Raw genomic sequence first — 20,466 nt, 5'->3', positions numbered from 1 at the left:
GCGGTGAGCAACATTCCGGCAATCTCTGACGTTGCCCCAAGTGCCCATCGGCACTTCTTCAGTAACTTATATACATAGCAAGAGTCTGTGATTAGATCCAAGGCCTCTTCGGGCCATTGAGTGAGCGCCATCCATACCGCCTTGGCCTCAAGATACTGCACGGATTGCCCTTGATCTTGATAACTAATGTGGGTCCACTGACCATCCTCCTGCCATGTAACGACAGCTTTCCCAGTAATCGATGACGCGTCGGTAAAAACCGTGCGGCCTCCGGTGGGTTGTTCAACTATGGCACTAGCTGGCAAAAAATGGAGTACCTGGGTTATCTCCCCACAGGGGTGTGGTCTTAGACCTTCAATACGACCCGTAAATTCAGCTATCGCCGCTTGCAGGAGCCCCACTTGTGGAAGTACCAACTCCCACTGTGCCAAAGAACAGGGCAATGCGATGACCTCCGGGTCCTTCCCTGTTAAGTGTTGAGTTTGCCTCCGACAGCGGAGAATAAGCTGGGATAATAATGTTGGCCAAGAAATTAAAGCCGTCTTTGGTTTGCCTTGATACAACCAAGCAAAAGGCCAGCCTTTTTCACCATTATTTTGAATTAGTAAACCATGGCCAGCGGTATCGGTCATGTAAATCAGGGCAGTGACCGGTTGTTCAGGTGTAAATCGAGCGAGACCCCAATGCTGGGCTCGCTCCATAATTGTCCTAAGAATCTCCTGATGGTTTCTTGAAAGAGTCCTTGGAGCTAGGGGGAATCTCCTCCTTTCAGGAGTTCATATAAGGTAGTCATTTCTGCCTCAGATATTGGAATAAAGTTTCTAAGCCACAATAGTTGTCCAATTAATTTTTGTGCCTCATGGAGTGTTGTCACTGTAGTCCGAATTTCAAATGATTGTGCTGTCACGCTTCGTGGCCTCAGTTGAGTACCTAAATACTTTACTGCACGCCCTACCTGTGTTTTCCGAGGCTCAATGTGTAACCCATGTCGCTCCAAACTGACTATCAGCTGCACGCGTGCCTTTTCCAGTAACTCCTCTTGGTTGGACGCCAGTAACACGTCATCCATGTAATGGAAAATGATGACCGTAGGGAAATTTTCTCGAATAGGGCGTATCGCAGCAGCTACAGCAATTTGACACAAGACTGGTGAGTTTTTCATGCCCTGGGGTAACACCTTCCATTGATATCTGGCGCACGGGTGTTGATTGTTAGGCTCAGGAACAGTAAAGGCAAAGCGTACTCTATCTTCTTCATGCAAGGGAACACTAAAAAAGCAATCTCTAATATCTATAACCACTATTTGATAGTCAGGTGGAATCATGGCCGGAGAAGGGAGGCCCGCTTGTAGCGGACCCATGTCTTGTATACATGCATTAACTGCGCGTAGATCATGTAGCAGTCGCCACGCTCCCGATTTTTTCTTTATCACGAAAATGGGGGTGTTCCAGGGACTTGTAGAGGGTTCGATGTGTCCTGCGTCAAGTTCTCGTTGTACCAATTGTCGAACAGCCGCCCTCTTTTCCTCTGTCAATGGCCACTGCTCTACCCACACTGGCTTATCTGTCAACCAGGTGAGTTTTAATGGGCGGACACAGGCAGTGGCCATTATGATAAATTTGTACGCAGCACTATATTCATCTTCTGCAAGCAACATCGTCCCAAGATGACAATGGGTAACTCAGCAATGACAGGGTTACACCATGCTACCCTAGCTTGTCCAGATTCCGGATCCTTCAACATAATTTGCATTGGGTTCCTGCTTTGATGCGAGGTCTGCATGCCTCCCACGCCTTGCAGCGAACCTCTCGGTTTGAGTGGCCAATCATCTGGCCATAGATGTGATGGGATTACTGTAACATCCGCTCCTGTATCTAAAAGGGCTCTTAACACGAGGCGTGGTGTTCCCCCCAACGCTGGGAGCCATGGGGTAACTATAATATCTACTTCTGGTCGTGTGGTCATGTTTAGGGTGAGTGCCACATACGGCGAGGCTCTATCCCCAGCCTCCTCTATTGCGCGCTCCCATCTCCCCAAGGCAGCTGAGTTGGATATTGCATCATTGGGACCGCAGGCGACTGTGCTGGTCCCGGGGAAGGAGAGACTCCCTGTGCCATACATTGCGCTGCTGTCGTCGGGCCTGTTGAGCTGATCACTGGGGCAGGTGGGGATGGCACGGCCCTCAGCCATCCCCTCTTCTCGTTTCCCCAGCCTGGTCTCCTTTGCTGACTCCCCGCTTTGCACTGTCGAGCTCTGTGGCCTAGTCGCCCACAGCGCCAGCATCGTAGGTCTCTCTCTCCTTCCCCTGTTCCGGGGGTGTTTATTTTTGAAGGGCATTGTCGCGCCATGTGTCCTTGCCCCCCACACTTATGGCACATAAGTCGTGCGCCGCGGCAGACCGCATGGACTGCGGCCACTACCGGTTGCATACTTTGCGCCTGCTCCTGTTCCAGCACATAACGAATCATCTGTGAAAGCGTGGTCCCTATGGGTAACTGTCTTAGCAACACTGCAGTTTGTGGGTTTGCTTGCGTACGTGCACAGTCAAGCAATATTGCCTCCTTAGCCTGCTCAGGAAGTCGAGCAACCTGGAGCGCCGCTTGCAGCCGGTCTAAAAACTTTGTGAAGGGCTCACTTAACGATTGCCGTATTTGGACCCATGGAGGCTCCCTTTTATCAAGAGCTGCGATGATGCGTATTGCTTCCTGGGCAGCTTTCGAAGATGCAGCAAAATCGCGCCCCCGCATTCGCTGAGCCTGTGCCTGAGGAGTTGCGAACTGCCCTTCACCCATCAGCTGCTCTAAAGTCACTCCTGCCATGGGATGGTTGGCCTGTTGCGCCTCAATAACAACTTGGGTGCACCGATTCCTCCACTCCTCCCTAAACAATACCATCATCGAGGGGGTCAATACGGCCCGCATCAACTGAATGATATCAAAAGGTGCAAGCGGCGTTGCAAAAACACAGTCTAATAGGACTTGGGTCTCTGGGGAATTTAATCCATGACTTTTCACCGTTGTGACCAATTCTTTCACCAACTTTGCATCTAACGGTTGCCACTCATATCCTCCACCTGGGGCTGCTCGGATAGGAAATGCTTGAATCGGAGGGGCCTGGAATCGCACTCCTTCCAAGACACAATTTTTTGCAATCATCTGCCAATCTGTCCCGTTTGCCCTCTCTTTCGGCATTCCCCCTGGCATAAGACTTTCCGCATTTGCCACCACCCCTCTCAATCGGCTGATCAATGCCTCGAGTTCCCTTGAAACCTCGTTAGTCCGTCTCGGAAGCGGGGGCGGATGAGCAACAATCGAGGATCCCTCGTCACCCCCTTCGCCCTCACTGCTATCAGAGCTCATGGGGTAATCGTGTACAGGCTCCCTCCACTGTGAGGGAATACCAGTTTGATTTCCCATTGCCCTAGGGATAGGGGTTCCCTCTGGTGGCTCAGGTATCACTGACAGTGCCGGGGGAGCCCTACCACCCCCCTCGATGTCCTGCGCTCCGCTCTCTGTGTGTCCAGCACTCGTCGATCACTGGGATACAATGGGGCGTCCTCAGGTGTTTTGCCTTCTTTTTCTCCTTCCCGCCATCTTCCTTCACGTAGTTCACGATACTGCTGGGATCCCACATCAGCCCCCGGGACCCAATCCAGCAACCTATCAGTCAGCTCCCTTTCCACACATTGTTGCAACTCGCCCCAGGGGTATTGAGGAAGTGGCAGATCCGCTGGTGCAGGAGGTGCCGAAGGTTCCGTGGGCGGCCGCTCTAAACTCCCCACTTGTATCGGGAACACCTTTCCCGACTCCTTTGTTCCCGCTGCACCATAGTCTCCCTGCACCTCCCCTTCCTCCGTTGGCTCAGCCCCCAGTAACAACGGTTCCGTCTGTGTCCCACAGGCCACTCCTTCCCAGCCAGCCTGGGTCCCCTCCGAAACTAAACTTGTTGGCTTTTCGTTCCCAGGAGATTCCTGCCCCATCAGCACACCACGTGCAGCAGGTCGGCGCCGCCTTGCCGCAAACCCCCGCTTGAGCACCCTTGTCGTTACCGACTTTAGTACCTTTATGAGTTCCGCGAGCTCCATCGCTGTTGCCTGATCACGTCGGGGTCACCACTGTGTAGCAAACACTAGACATCAAGGTTATCCCCCTAGATCTCCAGCCGACCCGGGCTTTATACCCCCAGCAGTAGGTGTGTCATGTTATAAGGGGCGGAGACAAGGGAGGGTCGACCCTTAACTCTTTCCGTACAGCACGTGATCTTCCGGTCGCCAGCCCTTATCTTTACTACACACCTGCAATACATTGATGACATCATCGTATGGGGCAATAAAGCAGAAGAGGTTTTTGAGAAAGGAAAGAAAAAAAGTCCAAATCCTTCTGGAGGCCGGCTTTGCCATAAAACAAAGTAAGGTCAAGGGACCTGCACAGGAGATCCAGTTTTTAGGAAAAACATGGCAAGATCATAGAATCATAGAATCACAGAATCGTTAGAGTTTGGAAAAGACCCTTAAGATCATCGAGTCCAACCGTTAACCTAACACTGCCAAGTCCACCACTAAACCATGTCCTCAAGCACCACGTCTACCCGCCTTTTAAATACCTCCAGGGATGGAGACTCAACCACTTCCCTGGGCAGCCTGTTCCAGTGCCTGACTACCCTTTCGGTGAAGAAGTTTTTCCTAATATCCAACCTAAACTTCCCCTGGCGCAGCTTGAGGCCGTTTCCTCTCATCCTATCCCTTGTTACTAGGGAGAAGAGACCGACCCCCACCTCGCTACAACCTCCTTTCAGGTAGTTGTAGAGAGCAATAAGGTCTCCCCTCAGCCTCCTCTTCTCCAGGCTAAACAACCCCAGCTCCCTCAGCCACTCCTCAGAAGACTTGTTCTCTAGACCCTTCACCAACTTCGTTGCTCTTCTTTGGACGCGCTCCAGCACCTCAATGTCCTTCTTGCAGTGAGGGGCCCAAAACTGAACACAGTACTCGAGGTGCGGCCCCACCAGGGCCGAATACAGGGGCACTATCACCTCCCTGGTCCTGCTGGCCACACTGTTCCTGATACAAGCCAGGATGCCATTGGCCCTCTTGGCCACCTGAGCACGCTGCTGGCTCATGTTCAGCCAGCTGTCGACCAACACCCCCAGGTCCTTTTCTGCCAGGCATCTCTCCAGCCACTCCTCCCCAAGCCTGTAGCGTTGCATGGGGTTGTTGTGACCCAAGTGCAGGACCCGGCACTTAGCCTTGTTGAATCTCATACAGTTGGCCTCGGCCCATCGTTCCAGCCTGTGCAATGATGGACATCGTCTGATCCCAATGGATGTAATCAGCAAAATAACAGCCATGTCTCCACCAACCAGCAAATAGGAAACGCAAGCTTTCTTGGGCGTTGTGGGTTTTTGGAGAATGCATATTCCAAATTACAGTCTCATTGTAAAGCCCTCTCTATCGAGTGACCCGGAAGAAGAACGATTTCAAAAGGGGCCCTGAGCAACGAAAAGCCTTTGAACAAATTAAACAGGAGATATAGTTCATGCAGTCGCCCTTGGGGCAGTCCGGGCAGGACAAGATGCAAAAAATGTGCTCTACACCGCAGCCAGGGAGAATGGCCCTACCTGGAGCCTCTGGCAGAAAGCACCAGGGGAGACTCGAGGTCGACCCCTAGGGTTTTGGAGTCAGGGATACAGAGGATCCAAGGCCCGCTATACTCCAACTGAAAAAGAGATATTGGCAGCATATGAAGGGGTTCGAGCTGCTTCGGAAGTGGTTGGTACTGAAGCACAGCTCCTCTTGGCACCCCGACTGCTGGTGCTGGGCTGGATGTTCAAAGGAAGGATGCCCTGTACACATCATGCAACTGATGCTACGTGGAGTAAGTGGCTCACACTGATCACACAACGGGCTCAAACAGTCGCCCAGGAATCTTGGAAGTGATCATGGACTGGCCAGAAGGCAAAGATTTCAGAATATCGCCAGAGGAGGAGGTGACGCATGCTGAGGAAGCCCCACCGTATAATAAACTGCCAGAAAATGAGAAGCAATATGCCCTGTTCACTGATGGGTCCTGTCGTCTGGTGGGGAAGCATCGGAGGTGGAAGGCTGATGCATGGAGTCCTATGCGACAAGTCGCAGAAACTGCTGAAGGAGAAGGTGAATCGAGTCAGTTTGCAGAGGTGAAAGCCATCCAGCTGGCTTTAGATATTGCTGAACGAGAAAAGTGGCCAATGCTCTATCTCTATACTGACTCATGGGGAGGCCTGGCAGATTGATTAGATCACACTCCCACAAACCCGCCAAGGCAAGCGCCATGTGCTCACCATGGTGGAAGCAACCACCGGATGGATGGAAACATATCCTGTGCCCCATGCCACCGCCCGGAACACTATCCTGGGCCTCGAAAAGCAAGTCCTATGGCAACATGGCACCCCAGAAAGAACTGAGACAGACAACGGGACTCATTTCCGAAACAGCCTCATAGGCACCTGGGCCAAAGAGCATGGCATTGAGTGGGTATATCACATCCCCTATCATGCACCAGCCTCGGGGAAAATTGAATGATACAATGTTAAGACTACACTGAGAGCAATGGGTGGTGGGACATTTAGACGCTGGGATACACATTTAGCAAAGGCCACCTGGTTAGTCAACACTAGGGGATCTGCCAATCGAGCTGGCCCTGCCCAATCAAGACTTTTACACACTCTAGAGGGAGATAAAGTCCCTGTAGTGCACATAAAGAATATGATGGGGAAGACAGTCTGGGTTACCCCTGCCTCGGGAAAAGGCAAACCCATTCGTGGAATTGCTTTTGCTCAAGGACCTCAGTGCATTTGGTGCGTGATGCAGGAGGATGGGGAAATCCAATGTGTACCTCAAGGGGATTTGATTTTGGGTGAGAATAGCCAATAAATTGAATTGTATAATGTTAATTGCTATGTAATACTGTATGTCATCACTTCTGTGGTTGCTATATGCCATATCAATGGTATTGCAGTAAGAATCGCACAGATTAATGAGGAATGAACTCTGAGGAAACCAAGCAAAGTGCAGCGGTGATGGAACCCGAACTGGCTTCAGCATGCAACAATCCAACACCACACACCATCTCTCCTGCCCTGAAAGACTGTTATGATGGATGAAGCCCAAAGTCATGGACTAAATGCTCGGCAAACTTTTTAGAGGGATGGCCCATAGTCTAAGGAAATGATACCTGTGTGTATATATCAAAAGACAGAAAAAGTGTTGGTGATTAATTGGAACGTATTGGAAAGTGTGGGACCTGGGCATGACGTAGATGGTATAGAATAAGGGGTGGTCTATGGGGCCAGATGGGATCCACCCGAGGATACTGAGGGAGCTGGCAGAGGAGCTCACCAAGCCATTTTCCACCATTTACCAGCAGTCCTAGTCAACCGGGGAGGTCCCAGATGACTGGAAGTTAGCAAATGTGACACCCATCTACAAGAAGGGCCAGAAGGAGGATCCGGGGAACTACAGGCCTGTCAGCCTGACCTCGGTGCTGGGGAAGGTCATGGAGCAGATCATCTTGAGTGCCATCACACGGCACGTACAGGACAACCAGGGGATCAGGCCCAGCCAGCACTGGTTCGTGAAGGGAAGATTCTGCTTGGCTAACCTGGTCTCCTTCTCCACAAGGTGTCCCGCTTAGTGGATGAGGGGAAGGCTGTGGATGTTGTCTACCTGGACTTTAGTAAGGCCTTCGACACCATTTCCCACAGCATTCTCCTGGAGAAGATGGCTGCTCACGGCTTGGATAAGGGCACTCTGCGCTGGGTAAAAAAATGGCTGAATGGCAGAGCCCAGAGAGTGGTGGTGAATGGAGGCAAATCCAGTTGCCGGCCGGTCACAAGTGGTGTTCCCCAGGGCTCAGTGGTGGGGCCGGTACTGTTCAATATCTTTATCCATGATCTGGATGAGGGGATCGAGCGCATCCTCAGGAAGTTTACAGATGACACCAAGTTTGGGGGAAGTGCTGATCTGCCTGAAGGTAGGAAGGCCCTACAGAGGGACCTGGACAGGCTGGATCAATGGTCTGAGGCCAATTGTATGAGATTCAACAAGGCTAAGTGCCAGGTCCTGCACTTGGGTCACAGCAACCCCATGCAACGCTACAGGCTTGGGGAAGAGTGGCTGGAGAGCTGCCTGGCAGAAAAGGACCTGGGGGTGTTGGTCGACAGCTGGCTGAACATGAGCCAGCAGCGTGCTCAGGTGGCCAAGAGGGCCAATGGCATCCTGGCTTGTATCAGGAACAGTGTGGCCAGCAGGACCAGGGAGGTGATAGTGCCCCTATACTCGGCACTGGTGAGGCCGCACCTCGAGTACTGTGTTCAGTTTTGGGCCCCTCACTACAAGAAGGACATCGAGGTGCTGGAGCATGTCCAAAGAAGGGCAACAAAGCTGGTGAAGGGTCTAGAGAACAAGTCTTATGAGGAGCGACTGAGGGAGGTGGGGTTGTTTAGTTTGGAGAAGAGGAGGCTGAGGGGAGATCTTATTGCTCTCTACAACTACCTGAAAGGAGGTTGTAGTGAGGTGGGGGTCGGTCTCTTCTCCCTAGTAACAAGGGATAGGACAAGAGGAAACGGCCTCAAGCTGTGCCAGGGGAGATTTAGCTTAGATATTAGGAAAAATTTCTTCACGGAGAGAGTGGTTAGGCATTGGAACAGGCTGCCCAGGGAAGTGGTGCAATCACAGTCCCTGGAAGTATTCAAAAAACGTGTGGATGTGGTGCTTAGGGACATGGTTTAGAGGTGGACCAGGCAGTTAGGTTAACAGGTTGGACTCGATGATCTCAGAAGTCTTTTCCAGCCTTACCGATTCTATGATTCACCATCCTTATACAGTGGCAATGTATAATATATACATCATGTATAATATATACAATATATAATATATACATTATGTATAATATATACAATACAGGCTCAGTTCCAAGAGGGGAAGGTTTGAGATGTCGTTAGCATGGTTGGCTTTGGTTATCCTGCAATAATTGTGGCCCATGTCATCCTGGGTGGTGTATTAATAACTGTTATAAAGGTCATTGGGAGAACCATCATCGAGGTTGGGGCTGGGGAAATATAACCAGAAAAGGAGCAGACAGATACATAAACTGGTGCTGTGCATGCAGGTGGCACCAACCGCCCAGTGAAGAAGAGTTAGCCGTGAGACTCAATGTTTTATTACTGGATTATCTTCAACACCTTCTTAAAATAGGAGTAGAGTGGATTACCCTAGTTCTGGTATTAACCCTTCTTTGTATAGGTGTTTTGGTTCTTTTTCTTTTATACATTTGGTCAAAACCAGCAGGCAAACCGTAGCCAAAATGGGCTCAACTATGCATTGTCGACCCCATTCTGTGAGATTTATTCTCAAAACTGTGTTAGTACAATACCTTTCTTTACTGCTTTTACTAATACCCCCTGGTCTTACTTATAAGGAACACAATTCCTTTGTGTCATTGGCCCATCAAGTGGCCAACCTAACTAACCAAACAGATTGTTGGGTATGAGCCCATACCCCATTAACTCCCAGAATAGGTATACCCCTTATCATGATTCCTTTGACCTTAGTTGAATTGGAAGCGACAGAGAACTATACTTATAATAATCCCTCCAATTCACCTTTCTGGAATAAGACTCTTAACTCAGACCAAATATCAGGATTGGGAATATACAGCCACAGTGCTAACAGAAGGAACTTTCTGTTTTACTCATAACCAGTCTGACCAATATGCCTACCCAGTAGGAAACAGCTCATGCCTCATAACTCAGTGGAGAGATGGTTTAAAAACTGGTTTAAAAACACCCACACTTTCTGTAAAGTTCAAACCCTGTTTTTTTGAAACTATGAGCTTCAGGCCACAGAGGAACAATTGCAGTAACATCTCAACGTATTACAGCAGAATGAGCTACAAGTGGTGGAAAGGTAAAGGACAATGTAGTTTAAATGGAACTTGGGTATCTGAAGACGAAGATGGTTTTGACCGTCTGTTGGGAAGATATGGGATTTTAATCTTACATACCAGTGTACTAACGAGTAGACATTACTCCCCATTTTGGGCCCTACAAGGTCATTATTTTGTCTGTGGCTGAAAAGCTTATACTACTGGCCAATTGGACAGGCAGTTGTTATGTAGCCCGTGGGGTGACATATTTACACATTACTTCTAAATTACCTCAGGGAACAATTAGGAACGTCAGAGAAACTTCCCTCATTGAAACTCGAGAACAAACTCTTCAAAGACTAGAAGAGGCACTAGATAGCACACGGAGAAATCCACTAACAGAGGGAAAACTAATAGGATGTTCCATTTCAGGAATAATTCCGTTAGTGACCAGCCCCACCATTGCTTGTGTAGGCCGATATACCATCAGACTACAAATGGTCTTAGAAAAGGTTGCTTTAGAACTTGAAGACTCTATCAATGATCTAGGAACAGCCATTGAATCCCTCAGGGAGGAGATGCAGCAAGTAAGAATCTTTTCCCTCCAAACTAGGTTAGCCTTAGATTATCTCGTGGCATCTCAAGGAGGCGTGTGTGCATTAACTGGATCTCAATGTGGTATCTATATAAATGACAGTTCCCATGAGATATATCAAAAGGTGACTGAGGCAGAAACACTGTCCTGGTTTCAGCTGGGATAGAGTTAATTTTCTTCCTAGTAGCTGGTATAGTGCCGTGCTTTGGATTTAGGATGAGAATAATGTTGATAACACACTGATGTTTTAGTTGTTGTTGAGTAGTGCTTACACTAGTCAAGGACTTTTCAGCTTCCCATACTCTGCCAGGTGCCCTAGAAGCTGGGAGGGGGCACAGCCAGGACAGCTGACCCAGACTGGCCAAAGGGCTATTCCATACTGTATGATGTCATGCTCAGTATATAAGATGGGGGGAGTTGGCTGGGGGGCAGGGATCGCTGCTCGGGGACGTGCTGGGCGGGTGGTGAGCAATTGTATAGTGTATCACTTGCTTTGTATATTATTATTGTATTTATTATTATTATTATTATTATTATTATTATTATTATACTATTATTACTACTTCTACTACTACTCCTTTTACTACTATTCTATTTCATTTTACTTCAATTATTAAACTGTTCTTATCTCAACCCATGAGTTTTCTGACTTTCAACCTTCCAATTCTCTCCCCCATCCCACTGGGGTGGGGGGAGTGAGCGAGCGGCTGTGTGGTGCTTAGTTGCTGGCTGGGGTTAAACCACAACAAACACATGCCCGCAAAGGAGCCCAAAGTGCATACAACCCCCTGAAAGTGACTGGTTACAAAACTTGTTCTCTGGATGGGGTTTTTCACCATGGTTTAGTAGTTTATTTAGTTCATTGCTAAAAAGTCTTTTACCCGTGGTTATTATGCTTCTGATAGCCTGCTGTGTTTTTACTTGTATTCAGAATTGTTTAAAGAATATGCTTGTGAAATCTATACAAGGGTATCGAAGAGTCCTCATACAAGATAAACTATAGATGGGCAGGGATGCCTGAAAAAAACAAAGGGAGGACTGTTAGAGAAGGAGTTTGATTAACTGTATTCTTCTCTCTGAATAGTCTCGTTTAGCATTAGTAGCTTAGCACTAGTAGCTAAAGTAGTTGAAGCCTTAGGCCGCAAGAGCTGACCGAGAATAAACTTTCTGATAAAACTAATGCTGCTAACACAGAACTAGCTGAATCCAGCAGATTTTTTTCCCATGACACTACCCTCCAATTCTCATCTTTAATAGCATCATTTAAAATTTTATCTTGGGCATTTAATATGAAAGATATGCTTATAATACAAAGAAAATACAAGAAAAAATAATACTTAAAGACATACATATTAGCAAATTAGATGTGAGCTTCCATGGCATTATGCAGCAGGAGACTAAAATGCAGAAACATTGTACAGCTATCATGGAACTACATATGGACTACTGCATTCAGCTTAACTAGCATCAAAAACACACTGACAAACTGAAGGAAACAGAGAAAAGCAACAAAAATGTTTGGATGTCTTTAGCGATAGACAAAAATATTGAAAGGGACAACAGAATTTATATCCTTGTGTCCTTCTTCATCAAGTAAAAAGGAAAATAATTACTTGGGTAGCATAAAAGTGTCTATAGGAGTATTATTTTACAAAAGATTTGATTAAGAAAGTGAAAAATACCATTCAAAAGCAGAAACACCTCTTATTGATAAGATCTTTCAAATGATGGGATATCTTCAAGTACAGAAAATGTACAGAACAGTGATCACCAACTATAGCTATCAGTTTATGCATGGCCACCATAAAAAAAATACATTTTCAAATCTGTACTGGTTTTGGCTGGGATAGAGTTAATTTTCTTCATAGTAGCTTATATGGTGCTATGTTTTGGATTTGTGATGAAAACAGCGTTGATAATACAGAGATGTTTTAGTTATTGCTGAACAGTGCTTACATGGCATCAAGTCCTTTTCTGCTTCTCAGACTGCCCCTCCAGCGAGTAGGCTGGGGGTGCACAAGAAGTTGGGAGGGGACACAGCTGGGACAGATGATCCCAACTGACCAAAGGGATATTCCATACCATATGATGCTGTGCTCAGCAATAAAAAGCTGAGGGGAAGAAGGAGGAAGTAGAGGGATGTTTGGAGTTATGGCGTTTGTCTTCCCAAGTAACCATTACGCGTGATGGAGCTGCTTTCCTGGAGATGGCTGAACACCTGCCTGCCAATGGGAAGTAGTGAATGAATCCCTTATTTTGCTCTGCTTGTGCATGCTTTTGCTTTACCTATTAAACTGTCTTTATCGCAACCCATGAGTTTTCTCACTTTTACCCTTCCAGTTCTCTCCCCCATCGCACTGTGGGGGGAAGTGAGTGAGCAGCTGTGTGGTGCTTAGTTGCTGGCCAAGGTTAAACCATGACAAACTCCTTGGCTCAATACCTTGCAAGACCTGAGCCTGCTTAAAAGCTGTAATCCCTGCTTCTCTTCATGGAGTATCAACTGTACTACAATACACAAATCATTTTATAATGTCTCTTACACTAACTTCCTGAATGACTGAACCAGTCCAGGGGCTATGAAAGCAAAGAAAGTTATCAGTGCTTTGATCTCAACGGGTCCCACTGAATAAACAGGTTCTAAACCCAAGGGTGAAAAAAAGAACCATAACCCTGTAAGTCAAATGAAGTTTGCCACCAATCTGAATGGGACTAGGAATTTTTAAAATAGTGAGGAGACTACCAAAGAACACAAGGAAGGGGGAAATTTTATCAAAAGTCTATTTCCCCAAGAAGTCAATACTGGGATTCTGCCTACTTGCATTCCTCTTTCATTTCAGTTCACTACAATTTTTAGCAAGACATTAAGAACATCTCTTAGCATTGCTGAATGCTTGTAAACACCAGCTGGTTTCTATCCCATTCCAGGGAATGAAGTCACATCATACATTCTTCACTTTTAAAAGAAACCATTTCCTTAATTCTGCATTACCTTAATAATAGAAGGTGTTCCACCTATCATCTGTGGTTTGGGGACCAACTGACACTAGAACTTGATGATTTCTTCTGCTAAATAAAAGAGAGACATAACAAATGTCAGAAATTTTTATGAAGAAAAAGGAAAGCCAAGTAGAATTCTATATTAAAAATAATTAGGAGTCCATTAGAACATTTTATGCACAATCAAGTCATCCAAAAATAACTTCTCCTATGTAACTTTGATTCACATAGACTTATTTCAGACAGGTTTGCCAAGACCAGAATAGGCTGAATTCTTTTGTACTGTTTTCTGGAGTATATATAAATGTATGCTACTTCCTATGGCAGAGATACTAATTTTAATTAATCATTAAACCAACAGTAATCATATACATAAACAGTGACAATTTAGGAGTAAGATTTTAATTAAAAGTTCCAGTGAAAATAAGATGGGCAAGCAATTGCTACACAGAAATAAATTGAATGGCAATGCAGAAGGTAACATTACACCTCAGACAGGGAAGTAAATATACAAAATTAAGGGCAGAATGATGGCTTTTCTAGTTTAATAAATATACTTGCAACTGAAACAAAAACATGACTTTTCCTGCGAACCTCCAGTTCTGCACCAATGCAATTCCATTATTAGCAAGTATCACTGGAACAACTAACTCAGTGATTGCTGAAATCACATGTAACAAAGACTAGGAAAATCAGCTGTTAGTAATCATAGAATCATAGAATATCTTGAGTTGGAAGGGACCCATAAGGACTGAGTGCAATTCCCTGCTCCTCGCAGGACTACCTAAAACTAAACTATAAGAGTAAGAGCATCATCCAGACGCTCCTTGAACTCGGACAGGCTTGGTGCCGTGACCACTTCCCTGGGGAGCCTGTTCCAGTGACCGACCACCCTCTCAGTGAAGAACGTTTTCCTAATGTCCAATCTGAACTTCCCCAACGCAGATTCATACCATTAATAATGAACACAGTAAAAAGTATCAGATTTTTGGAAGCGGAAGATGGGTAAGACCTATCATTTTGTCTGATGAGTGGTAATTCAAGATTTACAACTGAACACTTCAGTGATTCTCTACAAGTAGGGAAGTCTGCAGAATGATGGTTCAAAGATCCAAAAAGCAAACTTGTATTCAAACTCAGAACCACCAGTTTTCAAATAATCAGACACTTGGGACTAAAACACTGGTAGTCTCATAGTTCCCTTTCATTGAGGTAATTGCCACCTCATGTTCTCTTTCTGATTTAGCTCTAAAACCAGGAGAGAATCTCACATAAACAAAGCTGCACATTCAAGATTAAAGTAGTCCACCTCTACATAATCAACCTCCAGTCAGAGCCCAGGGCAGAGGATCATATTCTGTTGCCATTTACATAAGATTAACATCACAAAAATTTGACCCAACAGTACAGATTCTGACACAAAGTAGGACATTTACCTCAAAGATTTCGCACTTTGTACTAGTCACACTGAAAACAATGACATCCAAGTAGGACATCACAGTATGCTACAAAAACACAAGGGTAATGGCGATTTCCCCATTATAATCCATCTCTTTCGTTCCCTTTAGAAACTGGTCTTTAGAACTGGTCTTCCAGTTCTATGTGACAATGTTCCTAGAAGCAGGTGAAGGAGGCATGATGTATTATAGTTTTGTAGAGCCAGTACTGAGATCCAGAACATCTTGGATTTTCTCTCTGATGTAGTACATTAAAGACTCGGTAATGAGCATTATCCACAAACCCTCCCATTCAACTTTTAAATAAGTTAAGTTGCTGAAAGAACACAAGATTTAAGTGCTGCCTTTCCATTTAAAAAACAAACAAACAAACAAACAAACAAACAAACAAACCAAGAAAACCACCAAACTCCATAAGTTCTCAATGTCTATCTCAGGGCCAGCTGAAATTACAGCCATTGGTTCAGAACAGGAAGTTGTCAATAGTACTTAAAAGGTGTTCAGAACTTACTTTTGGAATTCAATAATATGAGGGGGCATTCATTATTAAGGCGTTTTTCTTCTGAACCAGCTGCTACGGGTACTGAGTCCTTTCCTTCCCAGGAAGTGGCGGGACATCATCTGCTGATGGGAAGTAGAAAATAAATCTTCTTGGCTTGCTTTGCTTCTGCACACGGCCTTTGCTTTTTTCTTCATTAAACTGCTTTTATCTTGATCCATGAGTTTTTCACCTTATTTTCTCCCCCCCATCCTGCTGAGGAGGAGGAGTGAGAGAGTGGCTTGGTGGGCACCTGGCAGCCAGCCAAGATCAACCCACCACTGAGAAAATATAATGAACGGCTCGTGGGTCAAGATAAGGATGGGGAGAGATCATTCACCAATTACCGGCACAGGTAAAACAGACTCGGCTTGGGGAAATTAGCTTAATTTATTACCAATCAAATCAGAGAAGGGTAATAAGAAAGAAAATAAAATCTTAAAACACCTTCCCCCCGCCCCTCCCTTCTTCCCAGGCTCAACTTCACTCCTGATTTCTCCACCTGCTCCCCCTGAGCGGTGCAGGGGGATGGGGAATGGGGGTAGCGGTCAGTTCATCACACATTGTCTCTGCCACTCCTTCCTCCTCACAATCTTCCCCTGCTCCAGCGTGGGGTCCCTCCCATGGGAGACAGTCCTCCACGAACTTCTCCAAAGTGGGTCCTTCCCATGGGCTGCAGTTCTTCACAAACTGCTCCAGTGTGGGTCCCTTCCATGTGTCCTTTCCATGGGGTGCAGTCCTTCAGGAACAGACTGCTCCAGCATGGGTCCCCCACGGGGTCACAGGTCCTGCCTGCAAACCTGCTCCAGCATGGGCTTCTCTCCACAGGGCCACAGGTCCTGCCAGAAGCCCGCTCCAGTGCAGGCTCCCCATGGGGTCACAGCCTCCTTTGGGCACATCCACCTGCTCTGGCGTGGGGTCCTCCACGGGCTGCAGGTGGATATCTGCTCCACTGCGGACCTCCATAGGCTGCAGAGGGACAGCCTGCCTCACCATGGTCTTCGCTGCAGGGGAATCTCTGCTCTGGTGCCTGGAGCACCTCCTCCCCCTCCTTCTTCACTGACCTTGGTGTCTGCAGAGTTGTCTCTCTCACATGTTCTCACTCCTCTCTTCTGGCTGCTGTTGCACAGCAGTTTTTTTCCCTTCTTAAATATGTTATCCCAGAGGTGCTACCACCGTCGCTGATTGATTGGCTCAGCTTTGGCCAGTGGCGAGTCCATCTTTGAGCCAGCTGGCATTGGCTCTATCAGACATAGGGGAAGCTTCTGTCATCTTCTCACAGAAGCCACCCCTGTAGCCCCCCTGCTACCAAAAACTTGCCATGCAAACCCAATAGAACCACACAGACACAAGCCTTTTTTTTTTTTCCAGTCTGAACTAGCAACAGTAAACAACCTTTATTTAGAGTGAAATAAACCCTTTTTCTGAGCATAAACTTAATTATGTTAATCAATTAAATAATATGGGGGGGAATGGTTAATGCTAACATTTCTCTGTTTCATGGTAAGTGGAACAGTGATGAAGGTACAGGTGGGAGAGAGAGAAGGAAAAGAAAAAAAAAAAAGAAATACAAAATAAATTATTTTATTCCATGTTAGAGAAAGACTACTTGGAGGTAAGCCATATGGAAAGTTAGACCACACCAGTAGTCTATTCAGTATTCTTTACTGAATATTATATAAGATAGGCTAAATAGATATTTTAGTTCCCAGGATTATCTTTTGAAAGTAACTTCTTTGGTATCTACCTCAATACATTTATAAAAGGAAAAAGATCGGCAACATTATGCTACTAGGTTCATCCTTCTCTTAGGCTTAGTAAAATAATGCTGTTGTGTGCTTCCCCAATATCCTCTACACAATGCTCCCTCCAGGCAAACTAGCTCTGATACTCTTTATCAACATAGCAGTTGATGCTGTTCCCATCTTCTCCCCCTTCTAGAAGTTTTCATATTTTTCTGTGAGTCTCAGCCCCAAGCAGCTAAAGGAAGAATCATCTTGCAGCTGTACTCACATCTGGCTTCCCAACCTGATAATAACAGACTCAATGCATTATCAAAGCATAGCTTCTTTATGAAATGAATTAGAAGAATCAACAGCCTATACAGAATTATGTGTGAAGGAATAAATGCTGTGGCATACAGATACTTATGAAGTCTACTCTTCATTATTAGCAGTGGCTTTAAAACAAAAAGCCAAAACACTATTTTCATAACAGAACTTGAATTCCTCCATGTTTAATAAAGTAGGCATAAAATACATATTCCTTTTATATGCAGATTTTCCCAGTAAAGAAATGCAATAAGATTTATGGCTAGAAATATTGATTAAATGTTGATAATTAATGGACTATATAATTCAATTGTTTGTTATGATTTTGCAATGAGAACGAATACAGTTCTGTTGTTTTCTTTTAAGATAAAACCCATCACATTAGGAAAGAATGTGCAATCTCTGTTCTGGAAATGCTTTTGACAACCCTAAGCAGTATTTCAGTTTCAGGCCCTTCTTGGCTGCAGCAGCACACTGTTCACTCATATTGAGCTTCCTGTCCACCAGGACCCCCAGGTCCCTCTCCACGGAGCTGCTCTCCAGCCAGGTGGATCCCAGTCTGTGCTGCACTCCTGGATTATGTTTTCCCAGGTGCAAGACCTTACACTTGTCCTTGTTAAACTTCATAAGGTTCCTGTTAGCCCACTCTTCCAGCCTATCCAGATCTTCCTGCAGGGTGGCTCTGCCTTCCAGAGTGTCTACTTCCCCACTCAGTTTGGTGTCATCTGCGAACTTCATCAGGCTACACTTGATCCCGTTATCCAGATCACTTATGAAGATACTGAATAGTGTTGGGACCAATATCGATCCCTGGGGGACCCCACCTGTGACGGGTTGCCAGTTTGAAAAAGAGCTATTTACCATCGCCCTTTGGGTGCGGCCCGCCAGCCAATTCCTCACCCACCGCACAGACCATTTGTCTAGGCCATAACGCATCAGTTTCTCCAGGAGGAGGCCATGGGGAACTGTATCCAAAGCCTTGGAGAAGTCCAAGTAGACAACGTCGACTGCTCACCCCATGTCAACCGAGCAGGTCACTTTATCATAGAAGGCCACCAGATTTGTCAGGCACGATCTGCCCTTGGTGAAGCCATGTTGGCTTTATCCAATCACGTGCTTCATTTGACTTGTGATGGCCCCCAGGAGGATTCGTTCCATAGAGGATGTATGTCCATAAAGGATGTATGTCCTGTTAAGTAAAGAATAATGAGCTAAGCAAGCAGCACATATTTTGTTTATGCTGCTTGAAAGCATGACTCTAGATGGTAGGATTTGTTAGGGAGGGTCCTGTTTCATACCATATCTGGTAAGAATGGCCCCATTCTAAGCTAAGGCTTCCAATTCCTAAGGTATATGACCCTGTCTTTCTTCTAATACAGCATTTTTACATTCAGACACTGGTGATGCACAGACTAGATTTTTAGACTGATACGGTAGCTCTGCTTGGTATTTCACTCTACAACAATAAAAAGAATAGCTCTTTCCAGATCATAATAACACAATCACATGACAATCATATGAATCAATTCAAAACAGAGTAGGGGCATTTCAGAGCATTCTACATGCATGTTACCATACAAACACACACAATGGGAGTGTTTGGTTTGCATCAAAATTATAAATTACACATGTAATCATGCACTAAAGTACACTTCAGCCTTCAATGGATAATGTCATATTTATATTTTTTAAATACACTGGAACTTAATATTTCCAAAGTTAACTAATCTGAACAACAACCAGCTGAATTCTAGCCTATCACCTGTTTCTTCTACAAACGTTATTTTTAATGCATACACTTCAAAGTCATTTATTCTGTCTTATGTCAAAATATTATTAAAATAAAAGCTCAGTACTGTATCTAAACCACCAAAGAATCTTACTCTGAAATCCACAAACTCAATCAAACTAGTGCTTTAGTATGCATCATAGAAGATTAGGGAGGGATTACAATTTGTACTTGAATCAATTTAGCCAAGAATCCCATAAAAAGAGTTCCTGTTTTGCCACCCCTTTGTCCCCAAGAGCCTCTGAAGGGGCAATACTGAACACAGTATTCAGCGACAGAACAGCGGGACCACATGTTATCTTCTACTCTTGAAACACTGCTTGACTTCCACAGACAAGTGAAAGGCTTTCACTTGGGATCTGCATGGTCTCCTCTCACTTGTATGTCACCTGAGCCCCATGCCATGTCATCCTCTGGAAACAACCAGGGAAAGTGGGGAAGGGCAAGAGCACCATGAAGGGGTCTGGCGTATCCTTTTACTGGGGCAAGGCACAAGGAGTGCCTGGCTCAGCACACAGTTTGCACCACTAGTGAGTGAAACGCAACTCTTCAAGCAGTTCCTACTTATTATATACGTGCAAAGTGGCAAAGGGTAACAGACAGCAGGGAGCAACTCATTGTAAAACATGAACTGCCTTACTGGGTAAGGCCAAAGATTTCCCATTTCCCTGTATCTAGCAGTAGCCAACAGTGTATATAAAAGAAAATAAAAAAGATGTAAAAATAGGTTAGGTATATGGTGATACTCCTCCCAAATATTCTCACAGATTCAAACAATTTGTGACCCAGGGACTTCTTAGTTCTAGCATATTTAATAAACTCTCCTGGGTTTTCTCTTCGGAGAACTTGTTCCATCTCCCCTTGAATACATTTTATCTTTTAGCATCCAAAGGCTTCTAAAACACTAATGCCTTCATGGAATACGAAGTCAAAACTGAGCTGAAATTGGTGGAAGGGCACATGTAAGCTGAAGACGATGTCGAGATGAAGGGTAAAGAAAAACCACACCAGCTGTCTCTCATGTGCTAACACGTCGCATAAAAAATTGTCAAAAGGGCTGGAACATTGTGAGGGAAGGAGAGTAAAGGAAACTTGCAACTTCTTACACTCAACCACTTTGCAATGGCATGCTGCAAACAT

General features: G+C 45.6%; 1 protein-coding gene across 3 annotated transcripts in view; it reads right to left on the bottom strand.

Annotated features, from left to right (window-relative positions):
- LOC148055419 (uncharacterized) overlaps positions 1 to 20,466 on the bottom strand; it is a 65,773-nt gene that overhangs the window by 34,237 nt on the left and 11,070 nt on the right. Inside the window, exons 3-4 of one of the 3 annotated variants that reach the window (XR_015705337.1) lie at positions 13,484 to 13,560; positions 11,384 to 11,511 (exon numbers count right to left, since the gene is read on the bottom strand). The exons of 1 other annotated variant lie outside the window; for it this stretch is intronic. The gene's annotated coding sequence lies outside the window, so the exon portion shown is untranslated. Of the gene's footprint in view, positions 1 to 11,383; positions 11,512 to 13,483; positions 13,561 to 16,976; positions 18,727 to 20,466 lie in introns of those variants that run through there. One more of the 3 variants, XR_015705336.1, reaches the window with a different exon arrangement.

This window comes from Nipponia nippon, unplaced genomic scaffold (assembly GCF_047370975.1).
Source record: "Nipponia nippon isolate SJK-2023a ecotype South Korea unplaced genomic scaffold, ASM4737097v1 scaffold_22, whole genome shotgun sequence".
Classification (NCBI taxonomy): domain Eukaryota; kingdom Metazoa; phylum Chordata; class Aves; order Pelecaniformes; family Threskiornithidae; genus Nipponia; species Nipponia nippon.
This window is presented reverse-complemented; position numbering and strand designations above follow the sequence as displayed.